An 11,522-nucleotide genomic window follows, 5' to 3' on the forward strand; every position below is an offset into this window, starting at 1 on the left:
ATGTGCTCAGGTCTGGCCTTAGACGCACTGGAGCCCGGGGCAGAAACTTTGGTTCCAGCCAGTGCTAGGTGCAATGAAGCTCTGCCTCAGAGATTTCACTCAGTTTTGCCAAGGGAGTCCATTGAAGCAATGGGTCCACAAGCTGTGCATGCTCTCCCCTCCCCTCCCCCAACAAAAACCAAACTGGCCCTGCACGTGTTGCTTCATGCAGTCTATGACCCTTATCCATGCATATGATGGTTTGGGCAGGGCAGCCGCTGAATAAAAGGGCAGACACCCTTCTTTGCCCACCCGTTTCAGCAGCTCTGGGTCTGGAGAATGTGTTCATGCCCTCCTCATGCCACAGGGCAGAGTATGACGCTTAATTTTCCTTTTCTGGCAAAAGGATAAGCATTTTCCTTCTGGTTAGGGCTTAAACATAGCTCCGGGTCATCTGGAACAGCTCATGGCAGCCTGATCTTTGCCTCATTTTGTGCACAAATGCACAAATCAAGCACTGACTCGGCTTGTCCTTGATGAACTAAAGCCCTGTGGTAACCCTCCTTCTAGCCTGGGTGCTCTTCTTACAGGGTTTCCTGTTCACCCAAAATCAGGAGTTAGAAAAAGTTACAATGGAGTAGGTAACAGGTCTGACGCCACCTCTCTTATTTTCACAGTTGAAATAGATCCTGCAGTGATTAGAATAACACGGTCAGTAGGGACCCTCCACTCCCTCCCATTTCCTGCCAGCAATTATTCAAGGAAACACAAGTGAAATTGTACAGGCCGGAGCTTTATTTACAAAATACAGAAGTCGATACAATTCATTTGTGCTCCGCGCCTTGTCCTGTCCTTGTTTTGGGCTGCCGGCCTCAGTTTAGCTAAGCAAACACGCATGTCCCACCTGACCCATTGCGCGATTAGCTAGGCTGATTCCTTGCATCTTTGCCACGATCCTCTACACGTGGCTTACGCTGTTCGGAGGTCCCAGGTGTGTGACAGTTTGCCTGCCAGGCGAGCCAGGCAGCTCCATATCCAGCTGGCGACCTGACGCACCCTGCTCTTAGTACAAAGGCTGAAATAAACATAATAGGACAAGAAGACTTAGAAAACAAAGTGAAAAAAGAGGCCAGGCTCCCACCCCCCTCTCCTGCCAAGTCCTCCCCGGCCCCCTCCAAGAGCAGAAATGAAACCACACCTGTCCAATCCCTGCTCCTCCCAACCTGCAGAAACGTTAAAAATTGACTTCACCCCTCACCCCACCCATGGGGTTCTGGAACTCAAAATGGGGCAGGAACAATCCCCCAGTCACTCCTGCCTCGCTGGGGTGCAATTTGAAAATGGGGCTTGCTGGCACTGAGGCCGGCTGTATATCCATTAGGGATGTGAATCATGTGCCCGATCGTTTTAACGATCTGGATCGGCTGGGGGGAGAAAAAAATCTGATCGGCATGATTTTTTTGTAAAAAAATCGTTTTTCTGAATAGTGCGCACTATCAAAAATTGTTACTTAATGGTTTAAAAGTAACATTTGAGGAAATGTTTGTTAGCTAGAGGTGCACACTAAGCCGCGCATGCTTGGTGCTGTCCCCCGTGGCCATTTTGCTACCAGATATAGCACGCACTAGCCAGAAAGAGGAAAAAAGTGCCAGCAGGCTGCAGCAGTGACAGTGCCAGCAGTAGTCACTAGCCAGTAGCCAGTCTAGCCTCAGCCTGCTCTTTAAATTTAACCACTGTAAATATAATAAATTAATAATAAAGTTTTTTGTTTAGTTTTTCTATAGTATGTTAATGTTTTGAAGCTCAGGTTGCTAGTTTCTTTATTAAATGTTTTGTTTCACTAAAGTAGAATATAGAGAAGTACTTAATTTCATTTTATGTAAAGTTTCTTTAGTTTAATACACAAAGTACTTCATTTTATTTTATTCTACTCTAGTGAAAAAAAATAAGTTTAGTTTAACACAGGAACTGCAAACTTGAGCATAGTGAATGGGGGGGGGGAAGGGGGAAGAGGGATGTGAAGCGGGAGACAGCCCCTGCATTCAGCAGCTCTGATTTTCTGAAGAGATCTGTCCTTCAGAGACCAGGGAGTGGGACTGCTTGGCCCTTCACCTCCCCCTTTCCCTTCACTTTGTCAAGCTACCAACCGTTTCCATTTCCCATCCCCCATATATTAAACCATCACCTCAGTGGGAACCTTGGTAACATCAATAAATAAGAGGGCAGCCAATAGGAATACATATTCATTCCTAACTGACCTTAACTGACCTGAAAAGTGTCAAATTGTATCATTTTCTGTTAGTGCGCACTAGCAATGGGTAGTGCGCACTAACTTCCTGTTAGTGCTCACTAACTTCTGTTAGTGCACACTAACCCGATTAATGATTTTTTTACGATAAATCGGGGGAATTTCTATTGTATCGCACACTTTAACGATTAATGATGATATTAAAAATATCGGACGATAATTTAAATCATTAAAAAATTATTCACATCCCTAATATTCATGTAGCGTGTAGGCAGACAGTAGAATGCTGCAGGCCTTGGGGCTATCTGGTGCCATTTTTCATCTGGAACAGAGGGCAAATGGGGATCGTTGGACTACCAGAGTCCTAGGGAGGGTGGGGAGGAGGTGATTTTAATTTGTGTATTTCCGCACACTGGGGCCAGGAGCAGTTTAATTTCTGTACACTGGGCTGGGGAAGGTTGGTGGTGGCAGCATTCTGAAGCAGAGAGAAAAATCCCAAGGAATTTCTCTGGGCTTTTCTTTTCATTTTGTTTTCTAATGAGATGAAACAAAACAAAATTGTTTGTTCCGTTTTTCATTTCTTTAGAAAATGAATGCCCCTTTCTGGACACCCAGAATGTGTTTTTCCCATACCATGATATTTAGCTGTAAACATTTCAAAACAAATATCTGTAATAGTTCAGATCCTCTGAGACAAATAGCTGATTGCTGGTTGATAACCTCAACAACTGCAAGATTATCGCACTATAAAACTAAAGATGATTTCTTAGAGACAGGCTGCCCTCCAACCTTGCTCTTTATGTAATTCCTATTAGAGGTGTGAATCGCCCGTATGACATAGTGAGGGCAAAGGTAGCGCCGGCGCCATTTTGAAGATTGGCAATACAGTCCGCGCAGGAGGTCGCTCCCGGACCCCCGCTGGACTTTTGGCAAGTCTTGTGGGGATCAGGAGGCCCCCCCAAGCTGGCCAAAAGTCCCTGGGGGTCCAGCGGGGGTCCGGGGGCGATCTCCAGCAGGCGTGACATCGGGAGCCAGGAAACAAAATGGCGCTGGCGCTACCTTTGCCCTGTCACATGATAAGGGCAAAGGGCCACCGGTGCCATTTCTCAACGTAGCCGTGGCCAGAGAGAGAGAGAGAGAGGGTGATCACGTCGGGACCCCCCACTGGACCCCAGGTAATTTAAAACATCTTGGGGGAGTTCGGGAGGGTGGGGGATTTCTTTTAAAGGTTCGGGGTGGGTTTTAGGGGTTTTTTGGTGTGCCGGTTTTCTCGCGCCCTATTTAACGATACAATACAAATGCCCCTGACGATAAATCGGGGGCATTTGTATTGTATCTGCACTCTAACGATTTTGGACGATTTTAAAATTATCTGATGATAATTTTAATCGTTCAAAAACGATTCACATCCCTAATTCCTATACCTTCATGCCTATCACAAAAATGCAGCTGGGACATTGTTGACTTGTTGCTTCTTGGACATTTGCAATCCTTCTCAACATAGGGGCATCAGCCTGTCATTTCCTTATTGGTGTGCACTTTGCCCCTGATCACATGACTCTAAAAGCAGAAAAGGATTTGGCCAATCAGAAAGCTGAAAAGTACAACAATTTGAAATCTGCTTGGGCTTTTGAGTTCAGGTAGAGTACCAGAAAATAGGATTGCCTCCTGTGATTCTGCCCATTTAAGCCTGCTGTCCCTTCCAGGGATCCCTCAGTAACTATCCCAGCTGGCTGGGCAACACATAAGGAGAGAAGCAGAGGCATACCTTTGCTGGTACAGCAGACTCTTTGGATATATCTTCTGGAAACCTCTGCTCATCTGGACTGGTTCTGCATTTCTTTCAGCTCTGTAGTGCTGCTCCAGTGTTCCTGCTTCACATCCAGTTCTCCAGTCCTGCTCCAGTATTAAGTTGTATGCCTAGATGCCTTCCAAGTAGGCCTGGTTCTACTGGCCAAGGCTTAACCTTCATCTGGTCATCCAGCATCTTCAGGTAAGCCTCTTCTTAACTTACCACTCTCTAGCAACTAGATGTACCCTGACAGGATCATGAGTAAACCTTCTCATGGAGACCCATGGGGAAGAGGCACAAATCAATGAGCACTCGGACTTTACTCCATCATAATCACCATCACCTTAAAAGTATAGTTCAGGGGTGGTCAACTCCAGTTCTCAAGAGCCATAAACAGGTCTAGTTTTCCGGCTATCCACAATGAATATGCATGAGATAAATTTGCATGCACTGCCTCCAGTGTAAACAAATATATTTCATGCATATTCATTATGGATATCTTAAAAACCTGGCCAATCTGTGGCACTTTAGAGGAGCTGGCCACCCCGGTAAAGTTATTCCTCCGCATCAGACGTAAGCCTGTGAATTATAGCTAAAACCAAGTTTTTGTTTCCAATATTAACCCTTGAATCCCTGGCCTTGTCACTGCACCCCTTTGCACATCCCAGCTGAACGTTTTGAATCCTTCCTTATTCGCTGCTGCCCTCAGAGAGCCTGAAAGCACTGCAAGGGTTAAAGGACTAAATACATTACAGCAAATGCCCTTAGATGACCTCGGGACAGTTGTGTATATTTATGTCTGTATATTACTGAGCCCAGTGATTAATGCAGTGATAGACCCTCAGAGGGCTATACTGAGCTCACTGATAATTTAAAGGCACACTTAGCCTTGGTATTAGTAAATACAAGACTACATATCAGTCAGTTTATAGATCTAAAGGCAGCCGATCATTATAAATTAGATGTTTGTTTCTGCTATGGTTAACCCTTTCTGTGCAATTGTCTCAGCCTGCTTTCTGAAATAATAAAAGCTTTGTTTTCCTTTGCTGTGGTTCATGGGCTTACAGGTAATGGGGGTTTCCAATGTAGTAGGCTATAATTTGTGGCTGTTGTATATTTGAACATATATTGTAAGAATGCAATTGGGAATAGCTTGATGAAGGTAACATTCTTGATGATTCTAGCTAGAATGCAGTGTTTGGGTGCCTTGCACCATGTCCCATGGAAACACAACTTGAAATCCACCCCTCCCGAGACAGCCAATAAAGTTGCAGGTTGTGGTTTTTGACTGGAGGAACTTGCCATTCATAAAGGTCCTTATAATCCTGGAGGATGTTTTACACATATTCAGATCTTCTCTTCTTGGTTTAGTAAGGTATATTTAATGGTTTGGCTTTTGTATTCTCCCTGTTGCAAAATCTACATAGAAAACCCCTATCATGAGGCTGTCAAACAATACATTTACTGCATGCTGTTCAGTGTTATTTGCTATGTCGAGGCATTTGATTTTGGTTCACATAATGTTAACTTAGTCTCTGGCGAGCAGCATTCCATGCCATATAAATCCAGTTCTATGCCGAGAAAAATTAGTTATGGAAGGGCCCTTTGTCTTGTGTGCTAATGGTATCCCTAAATTACAAGTGACTGATTGGAAACTAGAGATATGCATTTGTTTAAGACGAATGCGGTTTTCATAACAAAAAAGTTAATTTCAGATTGTTTCAAATGGAACGAACTGAAAATAGATTTAACAGACTTACCAAACATATCTAAAAATTGACCTTGGGCAAGTCACTTTACCCTCCATTATCTCAGGTACAAACTTACAGGCAGATTTTAAATGGGCTGCACGTGTAAAATCCAGCCTTTACACGTTTAACTGGGCCTTGCGTGTGCCAAGTCTATTTTCAAAAAGGCCAGTACTTGCAGAAGCAGCAGCCTTCCTGTAAGAGGCAGGCTGGGGGGCATGTTCTAGCTAGAGATGTGCATAGTTTTTTGTGTTCGTGTCGTTCTTCGTTTTTCGGCCGCCATGGAAAATGTCGTTTTTTTTCGGTTCGGGTCTTTTTTTTCGCGAAAAATCAATTTTTAGTTAGTGCGCGCTAACTCCCAGTTAGCGCACGCTAACTCCCCGTTAGTGCGCGCTAACTCCTGTTAGCGCGCACTAACAAAAACCGTTAGATTTTGTTAGTTTTTGTTACTTTTTGTTAGTTTTTGTTAGTGCGCACTAACAGGACTTAGCGCGCACTAACGGGGAGTTAGCGCGCACTGACTCCCGTTAGTGCGCACTAATCGGAAAAACGAATTTTTGCGAAAAAAACAGGAAAATCCTGATTTTTTTCGGGCTCCCTGAAACATGCCGAATTGGACAATTTCGTTGCAATTTTCCAATTCAGCAAAAACGAATGCACAACTGTAGTTCTAGCTGGGGAGGGGCATGTCGGGGAGGCGTGTGGGACAATGGCATTGATCGCTGGCCAGGTGCAGGTGCGCCACATTTTTTTGTCTGCATATCCTTAATCCCCACATTAAAAAATGTGCACCTACTGACAGATAAGCTTATAAATTTGGGAGCGGGGATAGCCATATTTTATAAACTCTGCAACTGCTGCCAGAAAGATAATAAAATAGTGCCGTAGCTTTGCATGCACCAACATATGTGTGTATGTGCTCACTGGTGCACACTGGTAAAAGTTACCTTAGTCATGTAATTCAAGTCAATACTTAAGCATAAACAGAATCAGTGAACAGTCACATTGTATGTCTTCTGTATTATTATTAATGTTGGTTATCTAAAACCAGGGACGGTAACTTTCCATCTGGTGCACAGGTGCACATATGTGTGCATATGCCGGCTTGCACCGAGATACGAGGCCATTTTATAGTATACGTGCGCATGTTGTAACATAGCCTGGCCGAGCGCACATGTGTGCCTAATTTTAAGTGGGTGCAGGCATGTACGTGCAAATCCCACTTCTACCACGTAAATTGAAGGATTTTAAAAGGGGTGCACTGCGATGCCATTGCCTGTTAAACCAGTTCATCTCCAGTTCACCCAGTTAAGGGATGGTTCCTCCAAACTCCCCCAGTTTAATAACCTTCACTCCCCCCCGACCCTCAAAATCCCACAGATCTTCCTGGTTTTTTTTTGTTTGCAACTTACACTTCCTCCAGAGCAGAAGCAAATGTACGCAGCAGGGGATCTGGGCGCTCACCCGGACATGTGAAGTATTTACGCGCATATCTCTGGTTCATGCCCCCAAACGTCCACTCCACGCCCCTTTTTGAAAACGTTTGAGATGTGTGTGCTGTGGAAGATGTGCGCATATTTGGGCGACTTTTAAAATCCACTTGGTGTGCGCGAGCCCGACTTCTGGGTGAATCCCTTAATTAATGCATGCTCCAGGCTTTTTAAATTCACTTTTAAGAAATGATCCGCATTGCCCTGTTAGTTAAGCTTTTAATTATTTTGGTTTTCATGATTTTATATAGAATTGCAGGCAGTTTATATGTATTTTATGTACTTTATTCCTTGTATTGATCTTATGTTTGTGACTATTATTTACTGTGATTCTGTTGCTCAGCATGTTGCTCTGAGCACCTAGAGACAAAAAAAATTGAATAAATGAATACTAATTCATGTTATGGTCATTTCCTTAGTGCTGCAACGTACAGTGCTGACTACCCATGGGCCAATCCACCTAAGCATGCATTAAAGTCCTCTATTTTACACCCTGTAATCTATTGTTGCTTACTTATATTTTGCTTAGATTATTAATAGAATATAAGCTTTAAGACTTTATGTGCATTAAATAGACATATGACTTATTGGACTTGATCCATGCTGTTTCCTAAGCTGTGGAGATTTACATGGTAACATAGTATTGACGGCAGAAAAAGACCAAATGATCCATCCAGTCTGCCCAGCAAGTTTCTCACAGTAGTATCTGCCGCTCCTTGCAGGTTACCCCCAAGCCTTATGTTAAGGGTAGCAATATTAACAATCAAAACCAAGCAACTGTCAAATCCATAACAACATTTCTGCTAGCAACAGTTTTATAGGGTGATCAGATAGTGCTGCTTGAACATGATTGAACATACACCCCAGAGTTCTGAAGGAACTAAAAAATGAAATTTCAGACCTATTAGTAAAAATTTGTAACCTATTATTAAAATCATCCATTGTACCTGAAGACTGGAGGATAGCAAATGTAACCCCAATATTTAAAAAGGGCTCCAGGGGCAATCCGGGAAACTACAGACTGGTTAGCCTGACTTCAGTGCCAGGAAAAATAGTGGAAAGTGTTCTAAACATCAAAATCACAGAACATATAAAAAGACATGGTTTAATGGAACAAAGTCAGCATGGTTTTACCCAAGGCAAGTCTTGCCTCATAAATCTGCTTCACTTTTTTGAAGGAGTTAATAAACATGTGGATAAAGGTGAACCGGTAGATATAGTATACTTGGATTTTCAAAAGGCGTTTGACAAAGTTCCTCATGAGAGGCTTCTAGGAAAAGTAAAAAGTCATGGGATAGGTGGCGATGTCCTTTCGTGGATTGCAAACTGGCTAAAAGACAGGAAACAGAGAGTAGGATTAAATGGACAATTTCTCAATGGAAGGGAGTGGGCAGTGGAGTGCCTCAGGGATCTGTATTAGGACCCTTACTTTTCAATATATTTATAAATGATCTGGAAAGAAATACGACGAGTGAGATAATCAGATTTGCAGATGCTACAACATAATTTAGAGTAGTTAAATCACAAGCGGATTTTGATAAACTGCAGGAAGAACTTGTGAGACTGGAAAATTGGGCATCCAAATGGCAGATGAAATTTAATGTGGATAAGTGCAAGGTGATGCATATAGGGAAAAATAACCCATGCTATAATTACTAGAGATGTGTATCGTGTGATCGATCGTCTTAACGATCGATTTCGGCTGGGGGGGGGAGGGAATCGGATTGTCACGGTTTTGTTTTTTAAAATATCGTGTAAATCGTAAATCGGGGAAGGGCGGGAATACCGGCACACTAAAACATCCCTAAAACCCACCCCAACCCTTTAAAATAAATCCCCCACCCTCCCGAACCCCCCCCAAAATGTCTTAAATTACCTGGGGTCCAGTGGGGGGGTCCCGTTGTGATCTTCCACTCTCGGGCCGGTGCTACCTTTGCCCTGTCATATGACAGGGCAAAGGTAGCGTCGGCGCCATTTTGGTTCCTGTCCCCGACGTCACGAGCGTAGAAGATCGCTCCCGGACCCCCGCTGGACCCCCAGGGACTTTTGGCCAGCTTGGGGGAGCCTCCTGACCCCCACAAGATTTGCCAAAAGTCCAGCGGGGGTCCGGGAACGACCTCCTGCACTCGAATCGTGTTGCCGTACGGCCGGCACCATTTTGCTGTACGGCAATATGGCCATATGGCCGGCGCCATTTTGCAAAATGACGTGGTTAAGACTGCCCATGCGCGCACGTGCCTAGAGGATCCCGATGGCAAGATGGTGGTTGGCAGCATCCATGCCGACCCAGGAGGCCTGGGAGCGGTAGGCAGGTCATCGGCAGCTGGCGGAAGCTGACAGTCTACCTCATGGAGTCAGGCAAGCAAAGAAGGAGGTGAGCAAGAGCAATCGCAGCCATCTGTGACTGACGGGCGTAACAGTATCTGAAGGTCTGGATGCCTCTGCAACTCTGACAAGGTTATTGTTGTCCTGTTTCTCCACTCTCTATGCTACTCTATCATCCTTTCCCGCCTACGTTTTGTTTCCCACCCTTCTCCTAGTACATGTAATAATTTTCTTCTTGCTGTATCCACTCATGTCAGAGAATTATTCAGATTATGCAAATGAAGCCATGTGGACAGTATATAACAAAGGAGAATAGACAAGGACAATTTCCCAAGGCAACTTGTTTAAGGTGGTGACAGCATAGGGAATGATTAAATATATAATTTTATATTTAGCATGCAACATCCAGCATTTTGAAGGTTTGACCTAGTTAAATGTATTATTCCACTTACTGCTTAAATCATTTTTGCTATGAAAAAATCTATTCTGAAGCTCTTACTCAACTGGCATTCTGCCATTAGTGCTCTGCTCTTTAAGGAGCCAATGTGCTAAATGAGGCTAAGACTGGCTGCTAACAAAAGTAAACATGGTGTTTATCATATCTGCTAATTGCCAATGTTAATGAGATGCAAATGAGTCAGATGGTAAAGTCTATGCATACTTTGAGGTATAATTGAAGTTGTTTCTTTTATTTATTTTTTTTTGCATTAATGTATCTTTGAAGCAGTTTACATGTGTACCTTTTCACTGAAGTAGTACATAATGAGGCCAATATTAAATAAATTATAGAACAGATAACTTATCTGGCTAAAGTTAGACGTATTAATACTCTGACTGCACTACTGGAAGCTTCAGGAGTGATATAAGAGTACCGTAATCATGGCAGTCTGAAGAGATTTCGGGGGTTCCAGGAGAGTGGAATGGTTAGGGTTGGGTGGGGGAAGGGTTGATTAGGAGGGGCAGGATGCAGCATTATTTGGAGAAACCACGGGGTGGGGCGGGGTGAGGGGGTGGCAGATATTGGTCTAATGGGAACCTTTATAAATACTTTTGGGAGGGATCAGACAGAAGGTCCACATTTATTTCACTGGGATGCGAGTGATGGTGGGAAAATCAGCCAGCAGGCCCACTAGGTGATTTTGGTTACCTCTTCTCCACATAACCAGTTATATTTGAATATAGCTGGTTAAGGTTAAAGATATTTGGGAACATGTGCCTGGAATACATTAGCCCTGCTCTTGGCCATCTCCAGATAGCCAAATAACTTATTCTGCTAACTGAATATTAGAATTAGCCAGAAACGTGATTTTTGTAAATGAACTCCACCCCACAACATTCCTAGAACACCTCCAGAATAGCAGGAAAAAATTATCTGGAGAAGCAGCCAAGATATTAAAATCTCAAGGGCAGAGTTTCAAAGGGTTACGCGTGTAAGATACGTGCGTAACCCCCGAAAAGCTGCCCCTTCCACCCCCGGCACGAGCAAGCCCCAGGACGTGCATAAGTCCTGGGGCTTTCTTGGGGGGGGGGGGGGGGCGTGTTGGGAGCGTGTTGCGGCGGCACATCATCGGGAGCATTCCGGGGGTGGGACTGCGGGTGTGTTTCCGGCCCAGGGGCGTTCCAGGGGTGTGGCCCCAGCCTCCGGACCAGCCCCCGAACCGGAGCATGGCGCGCCGGCAGCTGGTTGGCGCGTGCAAGTTACGCCTGCCTCAGGCAGGCGTAACTTGTAAAATAAAGATAGGGGGGGGGGAATTAGTTAGGGCTGGGGGTGGGTTAGATAGGGGAAGGGAGGGGAAGTTGGGGTGGGCCGGAAGGAATGGATGGCCGGTGCCATCTTTAAAAATAGCGCGGGCCATCCAGTGCTCCTACCATGTGACAGGGGCTGGCCAATAGCACGGATACCATGTCACATGCTAAGGGCAAAGGGCCATCGGTGCCAT

This window comes from Rhinatrema bivittatum, chromosome 8 (assembly GCF_901001135.1).
Source record: "Rhinatrema bivittatum chromosome 8, aRhiBiv1.1, whole genome shotgun sequence".
Lineage (NCBI taxonomy): Eukaryota > Metazoa > Chordata > Amphibia > Gymnophiona > Rhinatrematidae > Rhinatrema > Rhinatrema bivittatum.